This window comes from Triticum dicoccoides, chromosome 5B (genome assembly GCF_002162155.2).
Source record: "Triticum dicoccoides isolate Atlit2015 ecotype Zavitan chromosome 5B, WEW_v2.0, whole genome shotgun sequence".
Lineage (NCBI taxonomy): Eukaryota > Viridiplantae > Streptophyta > Magnoliopsida > Poales > Poaceae > Triticum > Triticum dicoccoides.
The window spans coordinates 449826611-449852250 of record NC_041389.1 but is presented as its reverse complement, the minus strand read 5'-3'; positions in this window follow the sequence as shown (position 1 = coordinate 449852250).

Below are 25640 nucleotides of genomic sequence, written 5' to 3'. Positions count from 1 at the left end.
GACACGTTCGGCGAGTCCAGGGCAGACGAGTACCAAGCTCCGGCCGGGGACTGGCGAGGCGCCATGGCTTCCTAGGTCACGCGGTCGAAGTAGATCTGGAGATTTCAGAGGCAGGAAGGAGAAGCGCAAGAAAGGGGATTTGGGCAGCAATCGGAGAAAGCAAAATAAGCAAGACCTGGGCAGATGCCGCTCCTTTATCAACTCGCGCGGTTGCTGAGGCACCCGCGTCCCATCAACTGTCACGCGACGCCCAAGGCCGCGGGCTGTTAGGGCCCGCGGCGCTTCGCGCTTGCCCTTTCGCCTCTCTGCTCGACCAAGTCCGGGCGCGCCTTGGGCCCGGGGGCTACTGTTGGTGTTCTGGGAACGGAGGTCCCCAGACTTGCCTGCCCGCGGCCTGCGGCGTGGCTCAAAGGGGGCCCCAGCACGACCCATTTTTATCAACACGAGCTCAAGACCCTCGCGAGGGGCCAAGCCTCGCGGGGCGGGCGACAAGGAGCTTCCTCACGCACGGCCTCATCAGGCTGGCTCGCGAGGAGGCGGAGAGATCAAGGCGGGGTACCTCGCGAGGTGCCCATGACGCAAGCCATGACGACCAAGGGCGCCAGGCGGGCGCCAGCCCGCGTAGTGTCCTCCTTTCCTCTTTGGTGCAAAGGGAGCAAGCGCAGGCGAGAGTATCAAGCAAAGACGTCCATTCGGTGCAACAAGACCAAGACCAGTCCAACGGCGGGATGGAGGTCATCATGGAGCCCAAGCCGGCGTCTTCACCAGAGCCTTTGACAGGCGAGGACCAACTTTAGTCAGGATAAGTGTACCAGATGTTCCCCTTCAAAATGGCCAATTGTTGGCGTCCTTCCTGCTCAATATTTAGGAAGAGGCCCAGGGCCTTTGCCTATAAATAGGACTAGCCACCATAGTATAGGGCATCTCGATCGACCCCTTCGAAGGGACAACACCACCACAAGAACAGACCCTCGCGAGGCTGTTCTTACTTGTGTGGTTCATCATCAGCCCAAGAGGCAATCCATCACACAACGCACTGAAGTAGGGTATTACACCGTAATGATGGCCTGAACCAGTATAAACACTGTGTCTCTTGTGTTGTTCTTTTCATATCTTAGATCCTAGCATGGCGGTAGGGTGCAGGTAGGTAGTGGGTGAGATCTCCGTGCGCACCGCAGTGTTCGAACCTCAAGGGTCTGCCGGAACCCGAAATCCGACAAATGTGCCCGATAGCAGTTAAAGCTGGTCATAGTAAAAGTATCTTAAGCTATCCATAGTGGGAGTACTATTATATATTACAGTTTTGCTATTTCACATCCAGATGTGAAATACTTATCTCACATCTAACTACTAAACCGTTTGATCACATATTTAAGATTCGTGCATGCAACGCTTTGTTTCTTTCCCTAGGTTGTTTTGTTGTCCTGTTTCGTAAGCTACCTTTTAAAAACGTCTTCGTAGCCAACGTTTCGTAAGCCACGTTAGGTAGCGCTGGTAGTCTATATAGGCTGTTGCGTTCTTTTTCTTTTCTTTTTTGTCTTTTCTTCTTTCTCTTTCTCATTTTCTTTTCTGTTATTATTTGTTTTAAATTATAAACTGTTTTAGTTTGATGTTTTTGTCATTTATTTATATTTCCAATTTCCCTTTTCCATTTCATTTTCTTGTTTTTTTACTTTTTTATTTGTTTTAAATTCATGAAAAAGAAATCACACTTTCATCTGTTGGATTTGGTTTAAATGTCCTGCAAATCTTGATCGCTCACCCACACAAAAAAAAATCTTGATCGCAGATTATTTTGTCGTCACATCTCGTGTCACGTTGTGCTTCTGGTGTCTATTTATCGACCTGCTTGTGCGTGCGTTTTTTGTTGGTGATCTAGGGGTCCCGTTTCGAGTTGTTTTTTCTATTCTCACCTAGGTGAGAGTTAACAATGTGTCATCTAACTCATATACTGATAGGTATATGTGCTTCTAAGTCGCGCTTGTTGTCATTGTGTCGTATTTTCTGTTCATCTCTCGTGAAGCAGTGAGGCCCGATATGATTTCTTTTAGTGGTCGCTTTTGTGTTTTGCGTATTGGCTTTATTTTGTGGGTTGTAGCCTTTTTGGAGGCTCATCTGTCTTTTATTCCTTGTTTTGTTTTATTTTATTTTAGTTTGACTGTTTACTAGAGGAGAGCATAACTAGATTTTTTCTTTCGGATTTGCCAAACCTCGTGTAAATGAGATTTAGTGATGTCTCATCTATGACTATAATCATTCGATTTGTTTATTGTTCGCACAAGTTCGATCATGTGTGTTCATGTCAACTCGTTTTTTTGTTGCATGTCCTCTTAACCCATTTTATTTGATGTCGGTTTGTTCTCGCATTTCTTTTCACATGGGCCCACATATGGCATAGTTTGGGAGGCACGACTTGTTTCTTTTTTGTTCCTTTTCGTTGTGCCTTTTTATGGCCTGGTGGAGAATTTCCAGAGTCCACCCTCGACTCGCAAATAAATTCGTAGTTGCGAGTTGCAAGTTCACCATCGACTCACAACTAGGCGTATGTTTTGTTTTTCATCCTAGTTGTAAGTCCATGCTCGACTGTAAACTAGGCTCGTAATTTGTTATGATCACAGTTGCAAGTCCACCCTCGACTTGCAAATAGTATGTAGTTGTCAGCAGTAGCTGTACCAGTTGCATGTCCGCCCTTTACTCGCAACTAGGTTTGTAGTTTGTTTCATCCTGGTTGCAAGTTCACCTTTGAGTCGCAACTGGGCTCGTAGTTTCATAGTTGTCTCAGTTGCAAATTCTCCCTTGACTCGCAATTGAGCCCATAGTTTTGTTGTTGTCCCAGTTGCAACTCGTATTGTAGTTTTGTTTAGTTGTCCGAGTTGCAAGTCCACCCAGAATTCACAACTTGTATCATAGTTTTGTGTAGTTTTTTCAGTTGCAACACCACCCTCGAGTCGCAACTAGGTCCACAGTTTGTTTCATCCTAGTTGCAAGCCCACCATTGACTTGCAACTTGACCTATGTTTTATTTCCTTCTCATTTGCAGGTCCACCCTTGACTCGCAACTCGACCTGCATTATCTGTAATCCTAGTTGCAGGTCGCTCCTTGACTCGCAAATGGGCTTGTAGTTTTTTAGTTGTCTCATTTGTAAGTCCATCTTCAACTCGTAATTGGAGCCAGTGTTTTTGTTTCTCATTTCAGTTGCAAGTCGACCCTTGACTCGCAAGTGGGCTCGTAGTTGTCCTAGTTAGAAGTCCATCATCGACTCATAAATGGGCTCGTAGTTGTCCCAGTTACAAGTTCACCGTTGACTCGCAACTGGGTATGTGTTTTATTTTCATCCCAGTTGCAAGTCTACCATCGACTCGCAACTGGGCTTGTAGTTTTTTATTGTGCTAGTTGCGAGTTCATCTTCGACTCGCAAGTGGTACCGTAGTTTTGTGTGGTTGTACAAGTTGAAGTCGGTCCTTGACTCGTAACTAGGCCCATAATTTTTGTTTTATCCCATTTACAAGTCCACCCTTGACTCGTAACTAGGCTCGTATTTTCGTAGTTGTCCCAATTGTAAGTTCATCCTTGAGTCCCGACATGCCTCATAGTTTCGTTGTTGTCCCAGTTGTCCATGGTTTTGTGTAGTTGTCCCAGTTGCAAGACCACCCATAACTCACGACTCGTATCGTAGTTTTGTGCAGTTATGCCAATTGCATGTCCACCCTCGACTCGCAAATAGGCACGTAGTTTGTTTCACCTAAATTGCAAGCCCACCCTTGACTCCCAAATCGACCTATGTTTTATTTTTCATCCCATTTGCAGGTCCACACTTGACTCGCACTGGGCATGTAGTTTGTTACATCCCAGTTGCAAGTCGACCCTTAACTCGCAATTGGGCTCGTAGTTGTCTCAGTTGTAAGTCAACTCTCGACTTGCAACTAGGCCAGTAGTTGTCTCAGTTACAAGCACACCCTCAAGTCGCAATTGGAGTGTGTATTTTTTCATCACAGTTCTCGATCCCAGTTGCAAGTCGACCTTTAACTCGTAATTGGGCTCGCAGTTGTCGTAGTTGCAAGTCCACACTAGACATGTAACTTTGTTCTCAACCCTTTTAACCTAATTGTAGGTCCACCCTCGATAGGCAACTAGCCTGAATCATTTTGTCCCGGTTGCGAGTCTGCCCTCGGCACACAACTTTTCTCCCGACCCTTTGCCCTAGTTGCAAGTCTATCCTCGACAAGCAACTCGACCTCGACCCTTTGTCCCAGTTACAAGTCCATCCTTGAGTTGCAACTGGCCCTTGTCCCTAGTTGCAAGTCCACTCTCGACATGCAGCTGACCTTCGATCCCTTCGTCCAAGTTGCATATCCACCGCCGATGCTCAACTTGCCTAACCTCGACAGAAAACTCGGGGGCGACCATTTTTGTCCGAGTTGCAACTCCACACCAAGACAGGCGATTGGGGGAGGGGGCACTTTTTTCTCCTGTCCCACTTGCTAGTCCATCCTTGACAAATAACTAAGGCTGGACCCATTTTTTCTAGTTGCGAATCCACCCTCGACATGCCACTTAGGGTCTGCCCCTTTTGTGCTAGTTGCAACTCCATCTCTGACATGCAATTGGGGCCCATGTCTTTTTCTTCGTCCAGTTGCAAGTCTACCCTTGACACGCAATTGGGGGCCAATCTATTTTTGTGCCAGTTGCAAGTCCAACTACACCCGCAACATGCAAATTTTTGCTATCGTTGTTGCATGTCCATCATTGACTTGTAACTTGTTGTTGACCCTCTAACCCAGTCGCAAATGATTCGACCTAGTTGCAAGTCCATTTTCCGCACAGATATTCGACACAGTTTTATGCCAAAGAAGATAAATTAAATACTTATGTTAGTATTTTAAAAGGAAGAAATATGTGGATTAACATTTTTTCTCCCTCTTTTATATGACTAAGCCATACAATTCTTTTTTTCAATGTGGAAGGTTTTGGTTATGCGTAGGATACACACGGAAAGAAGCATGTCATTACACCAGTACATGCATTAGCTGATCCTTTGATGAGCTTTGTATGTTCATGCATTTCAAGATACATACAAATACATGCATAAATTCAAGGCCAAGGTATAAAAGGCATGCACGATGATCAGTGCATACGAATAGTCATTCAAAAATCTAAAGAAACTTCAGCTTGTTAAAGAAAATGTTCATCGTATATTAAAAATAGTTCATCTTACACTAAAAAAATCAGTTTGTATAAAATAAATGTTCTAAATGTTCAAAACATGTTGTCATTTTTTAAAAATTTTGTTAACAAATTCAAAGAAGGTTCATGTTTTCATAAAGGAAGTTCACATTTTCATAAAATGTTCACACTTTTAAAAAAAATTCGTGTTTTTGGGAGAGTGCTCATGTTTTCAGAAAATGTTCTAAAATTTTAAGATTATTCGCATTTAAATAATAATGAGGATTTCAAAAATTGATTTTTTTTTTAAAAAGTTTTGAATTACAAATATTTTTCACACTTTTCAAAAAATATTCGACATTTCAAAATCCTGCACAATTTTTCAATAAATGTTCAAAAAAGATTTCAGATCTGATGCTATAGTGAGTTCTTAAATATCCGTGTGCATCATTTGTCACTAAAACATCTATTAGCTCTGGTACTTGGAGGTGGGGAGTTCGATTCCTGTAAAAAACTACTTCCTCTGTCCTAAAATATAAAAACATTTTTAACATTACACTAGTGTCACAAACTACTCCCTTTGTCCAAAAACTACTTCCTCTGTTTCAAAATATAAGAATGTTTTTATATTATGAAACGGAGGGAGTATTTTTTTTCTTTCTAATTTTCTCGAGAGCGACAAACACAAGCCACTTCCGTGCGTAGCAGTGGGCCGGCCCTGTCGTGTACTCTTTCTTTTTTATTCCAGTAGAAACTGGACTGGATAAAAAGAATCAAACCAACAAGGAAAAGCGGAGGAAGAGCTATAAGGTGACATCATTTTAGATGTGACATATTATGTGGATGTGACATAGTCACGCCCTATGTATTAGTATCATGCATATGCATTTGATACTAGTGTATGATAGTATCTTCGAGAATAGTGTTTTGGCTTCTAGGTGTAGATACATCTATTATGAAATATGTGTAAAAAAACACATTTCAAAATGTTAAATATTTTTGAGAAAAGATCCTGCATGTACATCTGGGCATCCGATGTTCGCACACAAAATTTTGGTGAAAAAAATACATTTTTTGTGGCATGTATAAAAAGATAAATAAAAAATCTCGTGAATAGTTGTAATCAAGCATCGAAAATTGTCTTTTTTCATCGAAACTTGGTGCATGCTCATATAATGTCTGGATTTACACGCGGGATTTTTTTCTCATTTTTTTAACTTTTTAAATTGTGTATTTAGACAATGGATGCATATACACCTATGAGCCAAAGTGAATTTCTCACTATCTTCTTCTTTAATTGTTTGAAACATCAGCGTATTCGTTAGTCCTGACTGCATGATACTGACTAACATGCCACCACCATGGCCAGTGCTATGCTATTATGTGTCATGTCACCGCTAAGAGCATCTAAAACTGGACTTGAGAAATCCGCTCTCCTATACGCTCGTGGGCGCCTCCGCAGACAGCGTCAGCCGGTCCCTCATATATTGCGCCGCACATCCACATACCTCAAATTCTGATCCTCAAATCCATGCAATCCATGCACGTCGATCATACGATATAAATTGTCCGAATTCAACAGTTTGAAAAAAGCAAAGCAAATCATAGTTAAATAAAACCAGACATGTCAAAATGAAAGCAATGTCCGAACTTGACAGATGACGTCGAATCACTGGCCGGTCGCCTTCCATGGCGCCTGCTCCGAGCCCAGGCGGATTGCATTCTCGCTCATCCTACTCCGTCTGCATCCTGGCCACATGATCCGCTGCCGCTGCTGCCCTCGCTGCCTCGTACTCTCTACGGTCGTTGATCTCCTTCTTGTCAGCACGCCACTTATTTGCATGATCATCCAAGAGGGTATCGTCCGCCAACATTATTTCGCATCCTCCGCGTCCCGTGCGAGTTGCAACCTCTCCTACTCAAATTCAATCTCGCCAAATGTCTTGGCCTTCTCGCGTTCCCATTTGACCGCCGCCTCTTGCTTCTCCAAGCCGATCTTCTCCCTCTCAATTTCCAGCTTCTTCTCCGCCATCATCCGGTCCCACTCCCTCCTCTCCTTTTGCGCATTTAACATGAGTTTGTACATATCCTCTTTCTTGTTCTCCCTTAACGAAAAAGTGTCCGTCCATGTGGACGATACTTTTCTAGCCGCGGCGTCACGGGAGGCTCGTGCCTTCTCCCATTTGTTTCCCGTGACTTGTCGGTTATCTTTTGGCACCATGGCTCTTCCATTCATGACGACAACATCGTCCTCTTCATCGTCCAGCCTAATTGATTGGTGGGAGCTTGAGCCATCATTACTCTTCTTGCCGGCCTTGAGATCAACCATAAGTTGTGTCCACTTCGGCTTGCCATTCACTGGTACAACGAGGTGCTATACAAACGGTTTTTAACCCCTTTCCGAGACGACATTTTGAACCGTCGCCAAATGAGTGTGTGCGATAGGGGGTGTCCTTTCCACACGACCCAAAAACCGTCGGGATAGGGAGCCATGATGCATACAGTTGTCCCTATAAAACTTTTTCTGATATCTCGAATATCCCAAATGCTCCATCCTTGCTACTTGTTTGTGCTCGCATTGCCATCGCAGTCGGTATTCTGTGGTGCTACGTTTACGATGTGCGGTCCATCACAAACAGTTCATGATTATAAAACCTGTAGATAAGCAGACAATCACACACATTCACTTTTCTCAAACCGTATGCGATAACTAATTAAGAAGATTAGCTAATCATCGTAGGAGTGTCGGATAGGATTACGAAACATTGGACCGTCATAACATTGTCATACATAATAACTATCGCACACGCTATTTGTGGCGCAACGTTTATGATGCGTACCACATCAGAAATAGTTCATGATTGCAAATCATGTACGATAAGGCAACTATCAAAAACGCTTAGTTTGCCTGCACCGTTTGTGATATTGTCTGACATCACACACGCTTTGCAAACGGCAACTATGTGAATGATCACACACGTTTCCTCCCTGTGCATCGTGTCGGATTATGGTGTATATGACAAACGTGTGTGTTTTACCGACCGTGTGCACTGTAACGGCTTGCAAAGCATAATTTCGCCTTAATTTAATTGTTGTTATTTAAAATTGTACCTGATTTGAATTTGAAAGTATGCTATAGCTTTATTCATATCCATCATGTTCAAACAATCAATGCATTATTCGATTCACAGGTACATATGTTCAAGAATTACATAAGCACTAAATAAAGAATGATGAACCACCGTTGTATACTTGTACTATTAAAGACGCTAAAGAAAGAGGCGAAATACATTCTGGTTGTTGAACAAGGTGAAGCGAAATGTTCATATTGTGCCCTCCTCCATGCAGAAGGCACGCACGACTCTAGTCCAACCCCTTGTGATGGCCGACCGCCCATCCTACACTGTCTTCATAAACACATCTAGATAGTCATCGTGTTTTGGTAGAAATACTTGAACCTTTGCATGCCCAACAATCATGTAGGTCGATAGTCATGCGTGTCCCTCTCAAAAGGTGTGTACATCAAGGATGACTGTGACAAACTAAAAAGTAAAGACTCATATCATACAAGACGCTCCAAGCAAAACACATATCATGTGGTGAATCAAAATATAGCCTCAAGTAAATTTATCGATGGAATGAAGACGAAAGAGGGGATGCCATCTGGGGCATCCCCAAGCTTAGATTCTTGGTTGTCCTTGAATATTACTTTGGGGTGCCTTGGAAATCCCCAAGCTTAGGCTCTTTCCACTCCTTATTCCGTTGTCCATCAAATCTTTACCAAAAACTTGGAAACTTCACAACACAAAACTCAACAGAAAACTCGTAAGATTCGTTAGTATAATAAAATAAATCACCACTTTTGGTACTGTTGTGAACTCATCTTAATTTATATTGGTGTTATATCTACTGTATTCCAACTTCTCCATGGTTCATACCCCCTGATACTACCCATAGATTCATCAAAATAAGCAAACAACACATAGAAAACAGAATCTGTCAAAAACGGAACAATCCGTAGTAATCTGGAAACTTCATATACTTCTGTAACTCCAAAAATAATAAAAAATTAGGAAAACCTGGGAAATTTGTATATCAATATTGTGTAAGAAATTCAGATCAAAAGCACGTTTCTGAGAGTTTTTAAAATTCTGACAATGAGCGTAAAAGTTTCTATTTTTTAGCAAGATCAAATCAACTATCACCGTAGACCATCCCAAAGGTCTTACTTGGCTCAAACACTAATTAAAACACCAAAACACAATTACTGTAGGGGTAATATCATGTATTTATTGAAAAACAGAAGCAAACACAAAAAACACAATAAAATTGGGTTGCCTCCCAACAAGCGCTATTGTTTAACGCCCCTAGCTAGGCATATTGCATAGATCTAGGTATTGTCATCTTTGGTATGCAAACCATAAGTAGCCCATATAATAGATTCATATGGAAACTTAATTTTCTTTCGTGAAAAGTGTTCCATGCCCTTCCTTAATGGAAATTGAAATCTAATATTTCCTTATTTCATATCAATAATTGCACCTATCATTCTAAGGAAAGGTGTACCAAGAATAATAGGACATGTAGGATTGCAATCTATATCAAGCACAATAAAATCTACGGGCACATAATTCCTACTTGCAACAATAAGAACATAATTAATTCTTCCCATAGGTTTCTTAATAGTGGAATCTGCTAGATGCAAATTCAAAGAACAATCATTAAATTCAAGGAAATCTAGCACATCACATAAAGTTTTTTGGTAAATCTAGCACATCACATCACATAAAGGTCCACGAATAAGCAACCTTGTCTATATCACCATGCCATAGTCCATGAAGGACTTGCCTCACTCGGGTAGATCTTCACGAAGTAGGTGATCTCCTTGCCCTTACAAACTTCTTGGTTCAACTCCACATCATGACGGAGGCTCCCAAGTGACATCTAACCAATCTAGGAGACACCACTCTCCAAAAGGTAATAGACGGTGTGTTGATGATGAACTCCTTGGTCTTGTGCTCCAAATGATAGTCTTCCGAACACTCAACTCTCTCACAGATTTGGCTATGGTGGAAGAAGGATTTGAGTGGAAAGCAACTTGGGGAAGGCTAGAAATCAAGGTTCAAATGGTAGGAATGAAATATCTTGATATCAACACATGAATAGGTGGTTCTCTCTCAGAAAATGGATGGTGAAAGTGTAGGCACGTTCTGAAGGCTCTCCTTAGTGAGAAGAAGGGGGTGGAGGGTATATATAGCCTCCACAAAAAATCCAACTGTTACACACTTTTGACTCATTTCGATGGCACCAATTAGGAAACTCGGTGGCACCGATCTGTTCAAAAATATGAACGTTAGGAATTTCGGTGGGACCGACTGGAACAACTCGGTGGGACCGATGTGCTAGGGCTTAGGGAAAACTTCATCTCGATGGCACCGATTGCGTCATTTCAGTGAGACCGAAATGAGTGCAATGGGCAACAGAGAATCTATCAAGCCAACTCGGTGGGACCGACTTCAACAACTCGGTGAGACCGAAGTGAATGCAACAAGTCACATAGCGTTGGCAAGGCTATCTCAGTGGAACCAAGATCCGTATTGGTGTGACCGAACTGTTAGGATTTCTCACAGTGGCTATGTCAAGAAGAACTCAGTGGCTCTGGATGGAAGATATTGGTGGGGCCGAGTTTGGAGTTTAGGGTTTTGACATATTTGGATAGAGAAAGTGGCTGAGGGTTTTAGAGCAATATCACTAAGCACTTTGAGCAAGTAGAACATTATGCAACACCTCATCCCTTTTAATAGTATTGGCTTTCCTATGGACTCAATGTGATCTTGGATTACTTAAACAAAGATGAAGAGTCTTGAGCTTTTGCCAATCCTTGTCCTTAGCATTTTGAGGGGTCCACATCTCTATGTCATGTCATGCCATACATTGAACATCCTGAAATATTTATCTTGAATGGATATTAGGTCAATGAGATATATGTTATTTTGTATTACCAAAACCACCCACGGATTAGTTGCACTTTCAGGAGGGAAGTGGCTAGGGTTTGGTCCAGCAAGCGGATAAGGAGGAATATATGTGTGGTCCGGTGGGACAGTGTGGCCGGGTCGACATGGCGGAAGCGCGTGGGCACGCCCATATCCACTGGATATGAGGGGTGCCGGTCATCCCACTGCTACGTCTTGAGCTTGTGTTGGTTTTCCTCGAAGAGGAGAGGGTGATGCAGCAAAGTGTAGTGTAAGTATTTCCCTCAGTTTTGAGAACCAAGGTATCAATCCAGTAGGAGGCTCCTCAAAAGTCCCACGCACCTACACAAACAAACTGAGAACTCACAACCAACGCAATAAAGGGGTTGTCAATCCCTTCACAGCCACTTGCAAAAGTGAGATCTAATAAAGATAGTATGATAAGATAGATATATTTTTGGTATTTTATAAGATAGATGCAAAAAGTAAAGATGCAAATAAAGTAGACTGAAAGCAAATATGATAAGAGATAGACCCAGGGGCCATAGGTTTCACTAGAGGCTTCTCTCGAGATAGCATAAGTATTACGGTGGGTGAACAAATTACTGTCGAGCAATTGATAGAAAAGCGCATAGTTATGAGATTATCTAGGCATGATCATGTATATAGGCGTCACGTCCATAACAAGTAGACCGACTCCTGCCTGCATCTACTACTATTACTCCACACATCGACCGCTATCCAGCATGCATCTAGAGTATTAAGTTCATAAGAATAGAGTAACGCATTAAGCAAGAAGACATGATGTAGAGGGATAAACACATGCAATATGATATAAACCCCATCTTGTTATCCTCGATGGCAACAATACAATACGTGTCTTGCAACCCTTTCTGTCACTGGGTAAGAACACCGCAAGATTGAACCCAAAGCTAAGCACTTCTCCCATGGCAAGAAAGATCAATCTAGTAGGCCAAACCAAACTGATAATTCAAAGAGACTTGCAAAGATAACTCAATCATACATAAAAGAATTCAGAGAAGATTCAAATATTATTCATAGATAAACTTGATCATAAACCCACAATTCATCGGATCTCGACAAACACACCACAAAAAGAGATTACATCAAATAGATCTCCACAAGAGAGGGGGAGAACATTGTATTGAGATCCAAAAGGAGATAAGAAGCCATCTAGCTAATAACTATGGACCCGTAGGTCTGTGGTAAACTACTCACAACTCATCAGAGGGGCAAGATATTGATGTAGAGGCCCTCCGTGGTTGCTTCCCCCTCCGACAGAGTGTCGGCAAGGGCTCCAAGATGGGATCTCGCGGATATAGAAGGTTGCGGCGGTGGAAATTGTGTTTCGTGGTGCTCCTGGATGTTTTTGGGGTACGTACGTATATATAGGAGGAAGAAGTACGTCGGTGGCCGCCCGAGGGGCCCACGAGACAGGGGGCGCACCCTACAGGGGGGGCCCTCCTATCTCGTGGGGCCCTCGGAGCTTTCTTGACTTGCACTCCAGGCTATCCGGATCAGATTTGTTCCAAAAATAACGCTCCCGAAGGTTTCATTCCGTTTGGACTCCGTTTGATATTCCTTTTCTTCAAAATACTGAAATAGGCAAAAAAACAACAATATGGGCTGGGCCTCCGGTTAGTAGGTTAGTCCCAAAAATGATATAAATGTGTAAAATAAAGCCCATAAACATCCAAAAGGGGTAATATAATAGCATGGAACAATCAAAAAATTTAGATATGTTGGAGACGTATCAAGCATCCCCAAGCTTAATTCCTTCTCGTCCTCGAGTAGGTAAATGATAAAAAAGAAATTTTTGATGTGGAATGCTACCTAGCATAATTCATAATGTAATTTTCTTTACTGTGGCATGAATGTTCAGATCCAAATGAATACAAAATAAAAGTTCATATTGACATAAGAAATAGTAATACTTCAAGCATACTAATCAAAGTAATCATGTCTTCTCAAAATAACATGGTTAAAAAAAGTTATCCCTACAAAATCATATAGTCTGGCTATGCTCTATATTCATCACACAAAGTATTTAATCATGCACAACCCTGATGACAAGCCAAGCAATTGTTTCATACTTTAATAATCTCAAGCTTTTTCAACTTTCACGCAATACATGAGCGTGAGCCATGGACATAGCACTATATGTGGAATAGAAGGGTGGTTGTGGAGAAGACAAAAAAGGAGAAGATAGTCTCACATCAACTAGGCATATCAACGAGCTATGTAGATGCCCATTAACAGATATCTATGTGAGAGAGTAGGGATTGCCATGCAACGGATGCACTAGAGCTATAAATATATGAAAGCTCAACAAAAGAAACTAAGTGGGGTGCATCCAACTTCCTTGCTCATGAAGACCTAGGGGACTTTTGAGGAAGCCCATCATTGGAATATACAAGCCAAGTTCTATAATGAAAAATTCCCACTAGTATATGAAAGTGACAACATATGAGACTCTCTATCATGAAGATCATGGTGCTATTTTGAAGCACAAGTGTGGAAAAAGAGATAGTAGCATTGTCCCTTCTCTCCTTTTCTCTCATTTTTTTTATTTTTTTTCTTCCCTTTATTTTCTTTTCTTCTTTTTTTTTTCTTTTTGGCCTTTCCCTTTTTTTGGTCTTTTTTTGTAAAGTCCGAAGTCTCACCCCGACTTGTGGGGGAATCATAGTCTTCATCATCCTTTCCTCACTAGGACAATGCTCTAATAATGAAGATCACCACACTTTTACAACTCAAAGCTAGAACAAGATATGACTCTATATGAATGCCTCCGGCAGTGTACCGGGATATGCAATGAATCAAGAGCGACATGTATGAAAATTATGAAGGTGGCCTTGCCACAAATACAATGTCAACTACATGATCATGCAAAAATCAATATAACAAAAATAATGCGTGTCATATGAACGGAACGGTGGAAAGTTGCATGGCAATATATCTCGGAATGGCTATGGAAATGTCATAATAGGTAGATATGGTGGCTGTTTTAAGGAAGGTAAATGGTGGGTGTATGGTACCGGCGAAAGTTGCGCGGTACAAGAGAGGCTAGCAATGGTGGAAGGGTGAAAGAGTGCGTATAATCTATGGACTCAACATTAATCAAATGAACTCATATACTTGTTGCAAAAAGTTAGAAGTCATCAAAAACCAAAGTACTACGCGCATGCTCCTAGGGGGATAGATTGGTAGGAAAATACCATCGCTCGTCCCCGACACGCCACTCATAAGGAAGACAATAAATAAATAAAATTGTGCTCCAACTTCATCACAAAGTGGTTCACCATACGTGCATGCTACGGGAATCACAAGCTTCAACACAAGCATTCTTTAAATTCATAATCACCCAACTAGCATGACTTTAATATCACTACATTCATATCTCAAAACAATTATCAAGCATCAAATTGATCATAGCATCCAATTCACTTTTCTATGATAGTTTTTATTATACCCAACTTGGATGCTCATCATTCTAGGACCAACTTTATGATCATAGCAAATACCATGCGGTTCTAAAAGACTCTCAAAATAATATAAGTGAAGCATGAGAGACTAGCAATTTCTTCAAAATTAAGACACCACCGTGCTCTAAAAGATATAAGTGAAGCACTAGAGCAAAAACTATCAAGCTCAAAAGATATAAGTGAAGCACATAGAGTGTTCTAGCAAATTCTAATCAAATAGTCTTATCCCAAAAGGTGTGTACAGAAAGTATGACTGTGGTAAACTAAAAAGCAAAGACTAATATAATACACGACGCTCCAAGCAAAACACATATCATGTAGCGAATAAAAATATAGCTCCAAGTAAAGTTACCAATGAACGAAGACGAAAGAGGGGATGCCTTCCTGGGGCATCCCCAAGCTTAGGCTTTTGGCTATTCTTGAATATATTGGGGTGCCATAAGCATCCCCAAGCTTAGGCTCTTGCCACTCCTTATTCCATAGTCCATAAAAGCTTTACCCAAAACTTGAAAACTTCACAACACAAAACTCAACAGGAAATCTTATAAGCTTCGTTAGTGAAAGAAAACAAAACCACCACATAAGGTACTGCAATGAACTAATTCTTTATTTAATTTGGTGTTAAACCTACTGTATTCCAACTTCCTTATGGTTTATAAACTAATTTAGTAGCCATAGATGCATTGAAATAAGCAAACAACACACCAAAAACAGAATCTGTCAAAAACAGAATAGTCTGTAGCAATCTGTAACTAACGCAAACTTCTGGAACTCTAAAAATTCTACGAAAATAGGAAGTCCTGTAAACTTTATCTATTGAACAGAAGCAAAAAGAATCAACACAAAAGCACGTTCCTGTGAATTAAAAAAATTATATTTGTGCGTGCAAAGTTTCTGTTTTTCAGCAGAATCAAATCAACTATCATCGTAGGTTATCCTATAGGTTCTACTTGGCACAAACACTAATTAAAAGATAAAAACACATCTAACCAGAAGGTAGATGCAAGATTTAGTACTAAACAGGAGCAAAAACAAAAAACATAAAGAAAATTGGGTTGCCTCCCAACTAGCGCTATTGTTTAACGCCCCTAGCTAGGCATAAAAACAAAGATAGATCTAGCGAGTGCCATCTTTGACACTAAATTCATAAGTAGCACGCATGATAGATTCATAAGGTAATTTGACTTTCTTTCTTGGAATGTGCTTCATGCCTTTCTTTAATGGAAATTGGAATCTAATATTCCCTTCCTTCATATCAATAATCGCACCAATCGTTCTAAGGAAAGGTCTACCAAGAATAATAGGGCAAGAAAGATTGCAATCAATATCAAGAACGATAAAATCTACGGGCATCAAATTTCTATTTGCAATAATAAGGACATCATTGATCCTTCCCATAGGCTTTTTAATGGTGGAATCCACAAGGTGCAAATTTAAAGAGCAATCATCAAGATCATGGAAACCTAGAATATCACATAAAGTTTTCGAAATCGTGGAAACACTAGCACCCAAATCACACAAAGCAAAACACTCATAATCTTTAATTTTAATCTTTATAGTAGGTTCCCACTCATCATTAAGTTTTCTAGGTATAGAAACTTCCAAATTAAGTTTTTAATCATAAGATTGCATCAAGGCATCAACAATATGTTTGGTAAAAGCTTTTTTTTGACAATAAGCATGAGGAGAATTAACAACGGATTGCAACAAGGAAATACAACCTTTTAAAGACCAATTATCATAATCAAATTCCTTGAAATCCGAGATAGTAGGTTCAATATTATTAGAAGTTGAGGATTCTCCAATCTCACTTTTACCAAATTTAACATCAAGATCTAAAGACTCCGAATTTTTAGGAGGCCTTCTAGGCAAAGTTGATTCATCATCGCTCCCATAATCATCAAAATTCATATTGCAAAACATAGATCTAATCGGAGACGCGTCAATAACTTTAAGATCCTCATCATTATTTTCATGAAGACTAGAAGAACACACTTTTATAAAGCTTTCTTTTTTAGCACGCAATCTAGCGGTTCTTTCCTTGCACTCATCAATGGAAATTCTCATTACTTTGAGAGACTCATTGATATCATGCTTAGGAGAAGAAGATCCAAGTTTAAGAGAATTAACATCAAGCAAAAGTCTATTAACGTTCCTAGCCAAATCATCAACTTTGAGCAATTTTTCTTCAAGCAAGACATTAAAATTCTTTTGAGAAATCATAAATTCTTTCACACTATTCTCAAAAATCAGAGGGCATCTTATTAAAATTACCATAAGAATTATTGTAGGAATTTCCATAATTATTAGAGGGATTACTAGGGAACGGTCTAGCATTAAAATTTTCTCTATAAGCGTTGTTTCCAAAACTATTCCTACCAACAAAATTCACATCCATATATTCATTATTATTCTCAATCAAGGAAGACAAAGGCATATCATTGGGATCAAGAGGAGTATTTTTAGTAGCAAACATCTTCATAAGTTCATCCATCTTTCCACTCAAAACATTGATTTCTTCTATAGCATGCACTTTTTTACTAGAAGATCTTTCGGTGTGCCATTGAGAATAATTAGCCATAATATTATCAATCAATTTTGTAGGATCTCCTAACGTGATTTCCATAAAGGTGCCTCCCGCGGCCGAATCTAAGAGATTTCTAGAAGCAAAGTTTAAACCGACATAAATTTGATGTATGATCATCCATAAATTCAATCCATGAGTAGGGCAATTGCGAAGCATCAATTTCATTCTTCCCAAGATTGGGCAACATGCTCATGATCAAGTTGTTTAAAATTCATAATATCGTTCCTAAGAGTGATGATCTTAGCGAGAGGAAAATACTTAGAGATAAAAGCATCTTTGCACTTGTTCCAAGAATCAATACTATTTTTAGGCAAAGACGAAAACCAAACTTTAGCACAATCTCTAAGTGAAAATGGAACTAACTTCAATTTGACAATATCGTTATCCGTATCTTTCTTCTTTTGCATGTCACACAAATTAACAAAATAGTTTAGATGAGTAGCGGCATCTTCACTAGGAAGGCCGACGAATTGATCTTTCATAACTAGATTCAACAAAGCGGTATTGATTTCACAAGACTCAACATCATTAAAAGGAGCAATCGGAGTACTAAGGAAATCATTATTATTGGTATTCAAGAAGTCACACAACTTGTTATTATCTTGTGCCATGGCAACAAATAATCCAACACACAAGCAAACAGAAAAACGGCAAGCATAAGTATTACGGTGGGTGAACAAATTACTGTCGAGCAATTGATAGAAAAGCGCATAGTTATGAGATTATCTAGGCATGATCATGTATATAGGCATCACGTCCATAATAAGTAGAACGACTCCTGCCTCCATCTACTACTATTACTCCACACATCGACCGCTATCCAGCATGCATCTAGAGTATTAAGTTCATAAGAACAGAGTAACGCATTAAGCAAGAAGACATGATGTAGAGGGATAAACACATGCAATATGATATAAACCCCATCTTGTTATCCTTGATGGCAACAATACAATACGTGTCTTGCAACCCTTTCTGTCACTGGGTAAGAACACCGCAAGATTGAACCCAAAGCTAAGAACTTCTCCCATGGCAAGAAAGATCAATCTAGTAGGCCAAACCAAACTGATAATTTGAAGAGACTTGCAAAGATAACTCAATCATACATAAAAGAATTCAGAGAAGATTCAAATATTATTCATAGATAAAGTTGATCATAAACCCACAATTCATCGGATCTCGACAAACACACCGCAAAAACAGATTACATCGAATAGATCCCCACAAGAGAGGTGGAGAACATTATATTGAGATCCAAAAAAGAGAGAAGAAGCCATCTAGCTAATAACTATGGACCCGTAGGTCTGTGGTAAACTGCTCACAAATCATCGGAGGGGCAAGGATATTGATGTAGAGGCCCTCCGTGGTTGCTTCCCCCTCCGACAGAGTGCCGACAAGGGCTCCAAGATGGGATCTCGCGGATACAGAAGGTTATGGCGGTGGAAATTGTGTTTCGTGGTGCTCCTGGATGTTTTCGGGATACGTAGGTATATATAGGAGGAAGAAGTACGTCGGTGGCCGCCCGAGGGGCCCACGAGACAGGGGGCGCACCCTAGAGGGGGGTGCGCCCTCCTATCTCATGGGGCCCTTGGAGCTTTCCTGACTTGCACTCCAGGCTCTCCGGATCAGACTTGTTCCAAAAATAACGCTCCCGATGGTTTCATTCCGTTTGGACTCCATTTGATATTCCTTTTCTTTGAAATACTGAAATAGGCAAAAAAACAGCAATATGGGCTGGGCCTCCGGTTAGTAGGTTAGTCCCAAAAATGATATAAATGTGTAAAATAAAGCCCATAAACATCCAAAAGGGGTAATATAATAGCATGGAACAATCAAAAATTATAGATACATTGGAGACGTATCACCCACGCGTCTGAGGCTCGTTTGAGGCGCCTATCTGGTTCGCATTTTCATGACCGGTCAGTGACCGGGCCATCCGCCCGGACGTTTGAGGCGGATTTGAGGCGCCCGACTGTAGATGCCCTTAGCACTCTCATGGCATCGGAACTGAAGCACCCATGGGAGATAATGGTTAAATTTTTTTGACATTGGCAGGACGGTAATTGGAGAGTTGAGACGGTCGGAGTACGGCGGTTGGGGGCGATTTGGGAGGGATGTACAGTACTCCCTCCATTTTCAAAATATAGTGTGCCCACGCTTTTCGAGGTCTAATTTTGACCATAAATTTAACCAAAGAAACTAACTGCGACGGGAGAAAAAATTATTTAATTTAAAACTTAATTTGAATACGAATTCACGTGTATAACTTTTGCTCCCGCCGCAGTCGGTCTCGTTGATTAAATTTATGGTCAAAATTGAAGCACGGGAATAGAGGAAGCACTATATTTTAGAACGGAGGGAGTATTAAACAGCTGAGAATTGATATTTAAAAATCATTGTGTCATAGCATGACATGATTGAGGGCCAGTTTGGTTCACTTCCCGGGCATTGTGTCCTTGGCCTGGGGCTTCCCTGAGAGCTGCTTGGCTCATGTTTGGTTCGAATCCTCATGACCAGGGAGCCAGCCTGGCCGGAGAACAAGGCAGAGCAATTAGCCTGGCCGCTAAACCAGGCAACTTGGTTAGCCTGGCCCAGGCAAACGTTTTTGGACGCCTGGGCTTGCCTGGAGCAGCAGCGGTTGTTTAATCATATGGCTCAAGAAACGAGGTGTCAAGGTAGAAAATGAATCACTGTGTCAGGGACAAAAATGACTTTTTAGAGCTCTCCAGGCTAGGCCATGAACAAAACAGGGCACTTCTATGCTCGCCTGACCAGGCAGGTTTTTTGAAATTCTCAGGCACATGCTAGGCAATAATATATCCCAGGCGTGGTGTCCAGGACACCAACCAAACTGGCTCTGCTTGCGTGGCTAGATGGTAAAGAGCGGGACACTCTGACACAACATTCTGGTTTGATCCAGGCCAGCTGCTGAAATTATTTTATTTTGGTAACAATTGAACTATGTCTCACATGTAAGAGTAATAGGAAGGTGAATGAACTCACCACCAACTTAAACCTTTATAAGTAGTAGAAAAGAAAAGGGGCGGCAACCTTTTTGGATAAACTAGCTAAAGCATGGAGATAAACTAGCAAACATGGAGACCACAGTGATCGCGGGAGAGCTCGAATCCGTCGAGCGGGGCGTGCTAGCGGAGGAGGGGTGTAAGGGCATGTTTATCCCTAAGGTGTTTTGGTGATTGATGACAATGCTTTTGCGGACTAATCGTGTGCCTTAAGTTTTTCAGTTGCCTTTTTGTTAGGCACAATACGGTTTGGTACCCCTCGAAGACTATTGAAGACGGTGGTGTTCTACGTCTCCTTTTGTGGATTTGAGTCGTAGGATAGCCATTTTATTAAGAGGGGGTCCGCTGTGGAAAGGTTTGGGAGGAATCATCACGTACACGCTTCTTCCTTTACCCCGCCTTTCCGTTGCGCTTTGGAGCTTCCTCCGTTATCTTCTCGTCTGTGCGAAAAGGAGGATTCCTTTAGTGTTACCAGTTGAGGGCTGCGGTAGTACTGCTTTCAGGAGCGGTAGTACCGCAGGACCCCGCGATAGTACCGCAAGCCCTTGCGGTAGTACCATAGGCGTCCACGGTAGTACCGCTCCTATGGAGCGGTAGTACCGTGGCCTCTGGCCAGGCTCAGCCCCTCTTGTGGCTGTAGGGGCGGATGTAATTTTTTACATCCGCGCCCTACGCGGTAGTACCGCCCCAGGTGCGCAGTAGTACCCTGAGTCCTAATCTGGCTCAGTAGCACGAGCAGAAGTAGGGGCGGATATAATTTTTTACATCCGCTCCCTGCGCGGTAGTACTGCAAGTCTGGCGCTGTAGTACCGTGTCGGGTTTTTGCACCGTTCGATTTTCAGCGGAAGTAGACACGGATGTATTTTTATTCATCTGTGCCCTTCCCTGTCTAGACCATCCTGGCCTTGCGGTAGTACCGCAAGGGGGAGCGGTAGTACCGCGTCAGCGGCAGTACTGCTCTCAGCCTTGGCGGCTCTGGCCTGGTCTAGCTCCTGCCGCTGCAGCGGTAGTACCGTGACCCGTCATAGTAGTACCGTGAGCCCCTGTGGTAGTACCGCCTGTCTGGTGCGGTAGTACCGCGAGTCGCGGGCTGAATAAGTGGATAACGGTTGGATTTGTCCCCCCACTATAAAAGGGGGTCTTCTTCTCCAAGAAGACTTACCTCTTCCATCCCTAAGCACCATTGTTGCTCCAAGCTCCATTTTCACCCGATCTCTCTCCCTAGCCAATCAAACTTGTTGATTTGCTCGGGATTGGTTGAGAAGGCCCCGATCTACACTTCCACCAAGAGACATTTGATTCCCCCCACTTATCCCTAGCGGATCTTGTTACTCTTGGGTGTTTGAGCACCCTAGACGGTTGAGGTCAAATCAGAGCCATAGTCCATTGTGGTGAAGCTTCGTGGTGTTGTTGGGAGCCTCCGATTAAGTTGTGGAGATTGCCCCAACCTTGTTTGTAAAGGTTTGGTCGCCGGCTTCAAGGGCACCAATAGTGGAATCACGGCATCTCACATTGTGTGAGGGCGTGAGGAGAGTACGGTGACTCTAGTGGCTTCTTGGGGAGCATTGTGCCTCCACACCACTCTAACGGAGATGTACTTCCCCTCAAAAGGAAGGAACTTCGGTAACACATCCTCGTCTCCACCGGCTCCACTCTTGGTTATCTCGCGCCTTTACTTTTGCAAGCTTACTTGTGTTGTTTACCTTGCTTGCTAGTGTGCTTGTTGTTGTTGCATCATATAGGTTGTTCACCTAGTTGCATATCTAGACAACCTACTTTGATGCAAAGTTTAATTTGGTAAAGAAAAGCTAAAAATTGTTAGTTGCCTATTCACCCCCCCTCTAGTCAACTATATCGATCCTTTCAATTGGTATCAGAGCCTCGTTTCTTTATTAAGGACTTTGTCGTTCGAAGAGTATGGTTGACACCGTAGACGGTGGGGAGGAGGAGCACTCCAGTGTGAATCCGATCTCGTCTACGGGTAATGGGGAAACCACGGTGTCCCGTGAGTAATTCAATGTGGCCTTGGACACATTGAAAACCTCCATGACAACCACGGTTGAAAGCATGTTTAATAAATTCTTAGAAAGACTTAAACTACCTACCTTGCCGTTGAAAGTGGGTGATCCCGCTAACAAGGTGACAGATGCTAACTCCGATAAGGGGGAAGCTAATAGTGAGAAGGGTCCTTCTACTAGTGGTAGAAATGGCACCGGCATCTTTGCCCATGTGGAACCTCCAATTTATGGAGGACTGATTCCCTCTACTCATTTAAATCATGCCGGTCCTCCTCCTAAGATTGTGAAAAATGAGGATTTTGATTCTTGGGTGTATCGCTTCAAGCGTCATTTAAATCATGCGAATACTAATCTTTGGAGAATCATTGAAGAAGGTTTCTATCCACATGACCGAAGCAACTTCACTCCGAGAGAAGTGGTGGATAATCAATTCAATGAGAGCGCTCTCTTCATCATCCAAGATGCAATCCTTCCCGAAGATCTCCCTCATCTTCGACCTCATGCCATGGCCAAAGACGCATGGCAATGCGTTGTGTCTCTCTATCGAGGAAGTGCTAGCATTTAACGCTCCAACTATGAAGTCGTGCAAGATGAAACCGATGAGTTTGCAATGAAAGAAGATGAAGAACCTCGTGAGATCTTTCAAAGAGTGACCAAACTCACAGTCTCACTCCGAGATCATGGGAGCAAGGACACAGATGACAATTGGATCAAGCGCAAGTTCCTCAAGGCCATGATGCCCTACAACAAGGCCATGTCCTCCATCATTCGTCAAAGACCGGACTTCCACTCCATGACCTCAAGTGAAGTGTTGGATGAGTTCATTGCAATGAGCATCTTGGACAAGACCGCCGACAATGCGGTGCTCCGTTCTCAAAGGGAAAAGAAGCCCAGCCTTGCCTTGAAGGCCAAAGTTAGTATGGAAGAAGAGGAAGAAGAGGAAGATGAGGAGAGCAACCCCGAAGACATGAAATATGATTATCATGAGCACATGGCTCTTGCTTCAAGACAATTTTGGAGCAAGAAGAATACAAGACCCAACTTCAACAAGAACAACTCAAGTGGCTTCAAGGGCAAGCAACGAGTTAGAACTTGCTTCAATTGTGGCAATGTGAGCCATTTCGTTGCGGACTGTCCTTACGAGAAGCGGGAAGACAATGGTGGCAAGTTCATCCAAAAAGACAAAGCCAAGTCCTTCCCAAACAAGAACAACTTCACCAAGAAGACTCCTACTCATGGGTTGGTGGTTCAAGAAGAATACCATGAGGATGACGATGATGATGAAAATGGAGAAGCAATGGCCATGGCCTCCGTTGCCATTGCTACCACTCCCCGGGTGTCTCTCTTTGATTCACCCAACGAGAACATCACCGCCAAATGCCTCATGGCTAAAGCCTCTAACATGGTAACCCCCAACATCAAAACCACCATCATTACTAATCCCTCTTTGGAGGGTTGCATTGATGAACATGATGGGTCAAATGAGTAAGTGAATGAATTTGAGTCATTTATGAGTAAGCTCAAGGGCAAATCCAAGAAGCACTTTTTTGCTCTCTTGGAACAACTTGGTGAAGCCAATGACATGATCAAGGCTCACGAAGAAACCATCTCTAAGATGGAAGGTCATAGTCGTGACTATGCCGATGAGATATCGGATCTCTCTAATGCTCTTGAGGAAGAGCATGGGCATCGTTTGACTCTTGAGGAGTCATACAACGATGACCATGCTAAATTAAAGAAAGATCTTGATCATGCTCTTGTTGTGTCTCGTGTGCTAACTTCCAAGAAGGCTAAACTGGGGGTTGATCATGCTAGACTCAAGGAGGAGTTTGATGTACTTGACAAGGCCCACAAGGTCTTGAAGGGTGCTCACGCTAACCTCAAGGAGTCTCATGCTCAACTCCAAGTTAAGCTAACCAAGGAAAAGGCCACCTTCCCTCATATGGTATTAATTGATAATGCATATGCTACTAACCCGTGTTGTAAGCATGTGCATCTTCTGGAGGAGAATGCCAAGTTGAAGGATCAACTTGAGAAAGGCCTTGTGACATGCATTCAAGGTGAGAAGAACCTCAACGACCTTTTGAGCAATCGAAAGGAAGTTGTGGCCAAGAAGGGAATTGGGTTTGCACCTAAGTCCAAGAATAAGAAGAAGAACGACAAGACCAAACGACCTCCTCCTCTCAAGCAAACTTTTGTGAAAAAGGGAGAGGGTGCTCCTAAGGAGAAGAAGGAAAATGTGAAGGGCGTTGATGTCAACAAGGGCAAAACCATCTCCTCCGACAAAGCTGGCGACTTTAACCCGTCATATGTGTTGTGCCATGCTAGTGATGGACATGTTTATGCCAAATTTGTTGGTTCTCCTTATGAGTACATTGAGTAGTCTATTTGGCTTCCTAAGACCCTTGTTACTAACATCAAAGGACCAATTACTAAATGGGTACCTAAAACCAAGCATTGATCTCTCGTAGGTGTTTTCTTCTGGTGGAGGATCATGGTTGCTTGATAGTGGAGCAACAAATCATATGACCGGGAGCAAGGACTTGGTGGTGGACATGCAAAAGATTCCATCTATGCCCACCAATGTCGAGTGGGGTGATGTGTAACGCCCCGGATACAACTTTCCATATTCGTAACTCCAACTCTTGCCTTTTCCGGAGATGCGATATGATATTTCCTCCGTGGTAGGGTTTTTGTCTTTCGTTTTGCATTTGTTCATGTCATGCATCTCATCTCATAGCATCATGCGATTGCATCTGCATGTTTTCATAAAGCTTGCATCCGTTCGTAGTTGCCGTGTTTCCCTCTTGCTTTAGTTTACCGTCCCGAGACCAACCTTGTTCTTCGTTTTTTCTCTTGCCTAAACCGGAGTCTCTCTCAGACCACTCGCGTGCGCGTCTGAAACCTTTCCCGAACCCGACCAGAGCAGTCATTACCGTTGGATCTGGATCATCCCCTAACGTCTATAAAACATCCCCGTTTTCTTATTTGGACTCCCTAGCCTATTTTTCTCGATCATCCGATTAAAAATCGGAGGGATCAAATATCCCCAAAACCTAGCCTACTTACTATATAAATAGAGCAACCCTAAATCTAGGAGAGTTGTCCCATCCTCCGAATCCCTCCGCTGCCACCTACCTGCCTTCTCTCCCTCGGGATCCTCCTAATCCAGTTCCACCCGAGACCAATCACAGCCTCCACCTTCTCCTCGTTCTCCCCACCAGCCCAACCGGAGCGCTCGAACAAGTCTCCTCCTTCCTCGGGATCGATCCAGATCCTACCTGGCCAAATCCCCTCTCGCTCCCTCGTCCTCGCCCGTCGTCACGTCGCCGGCGTACAATCCACCGCCGCGCCAGTTGCCAAGCCAAGCCGTTGG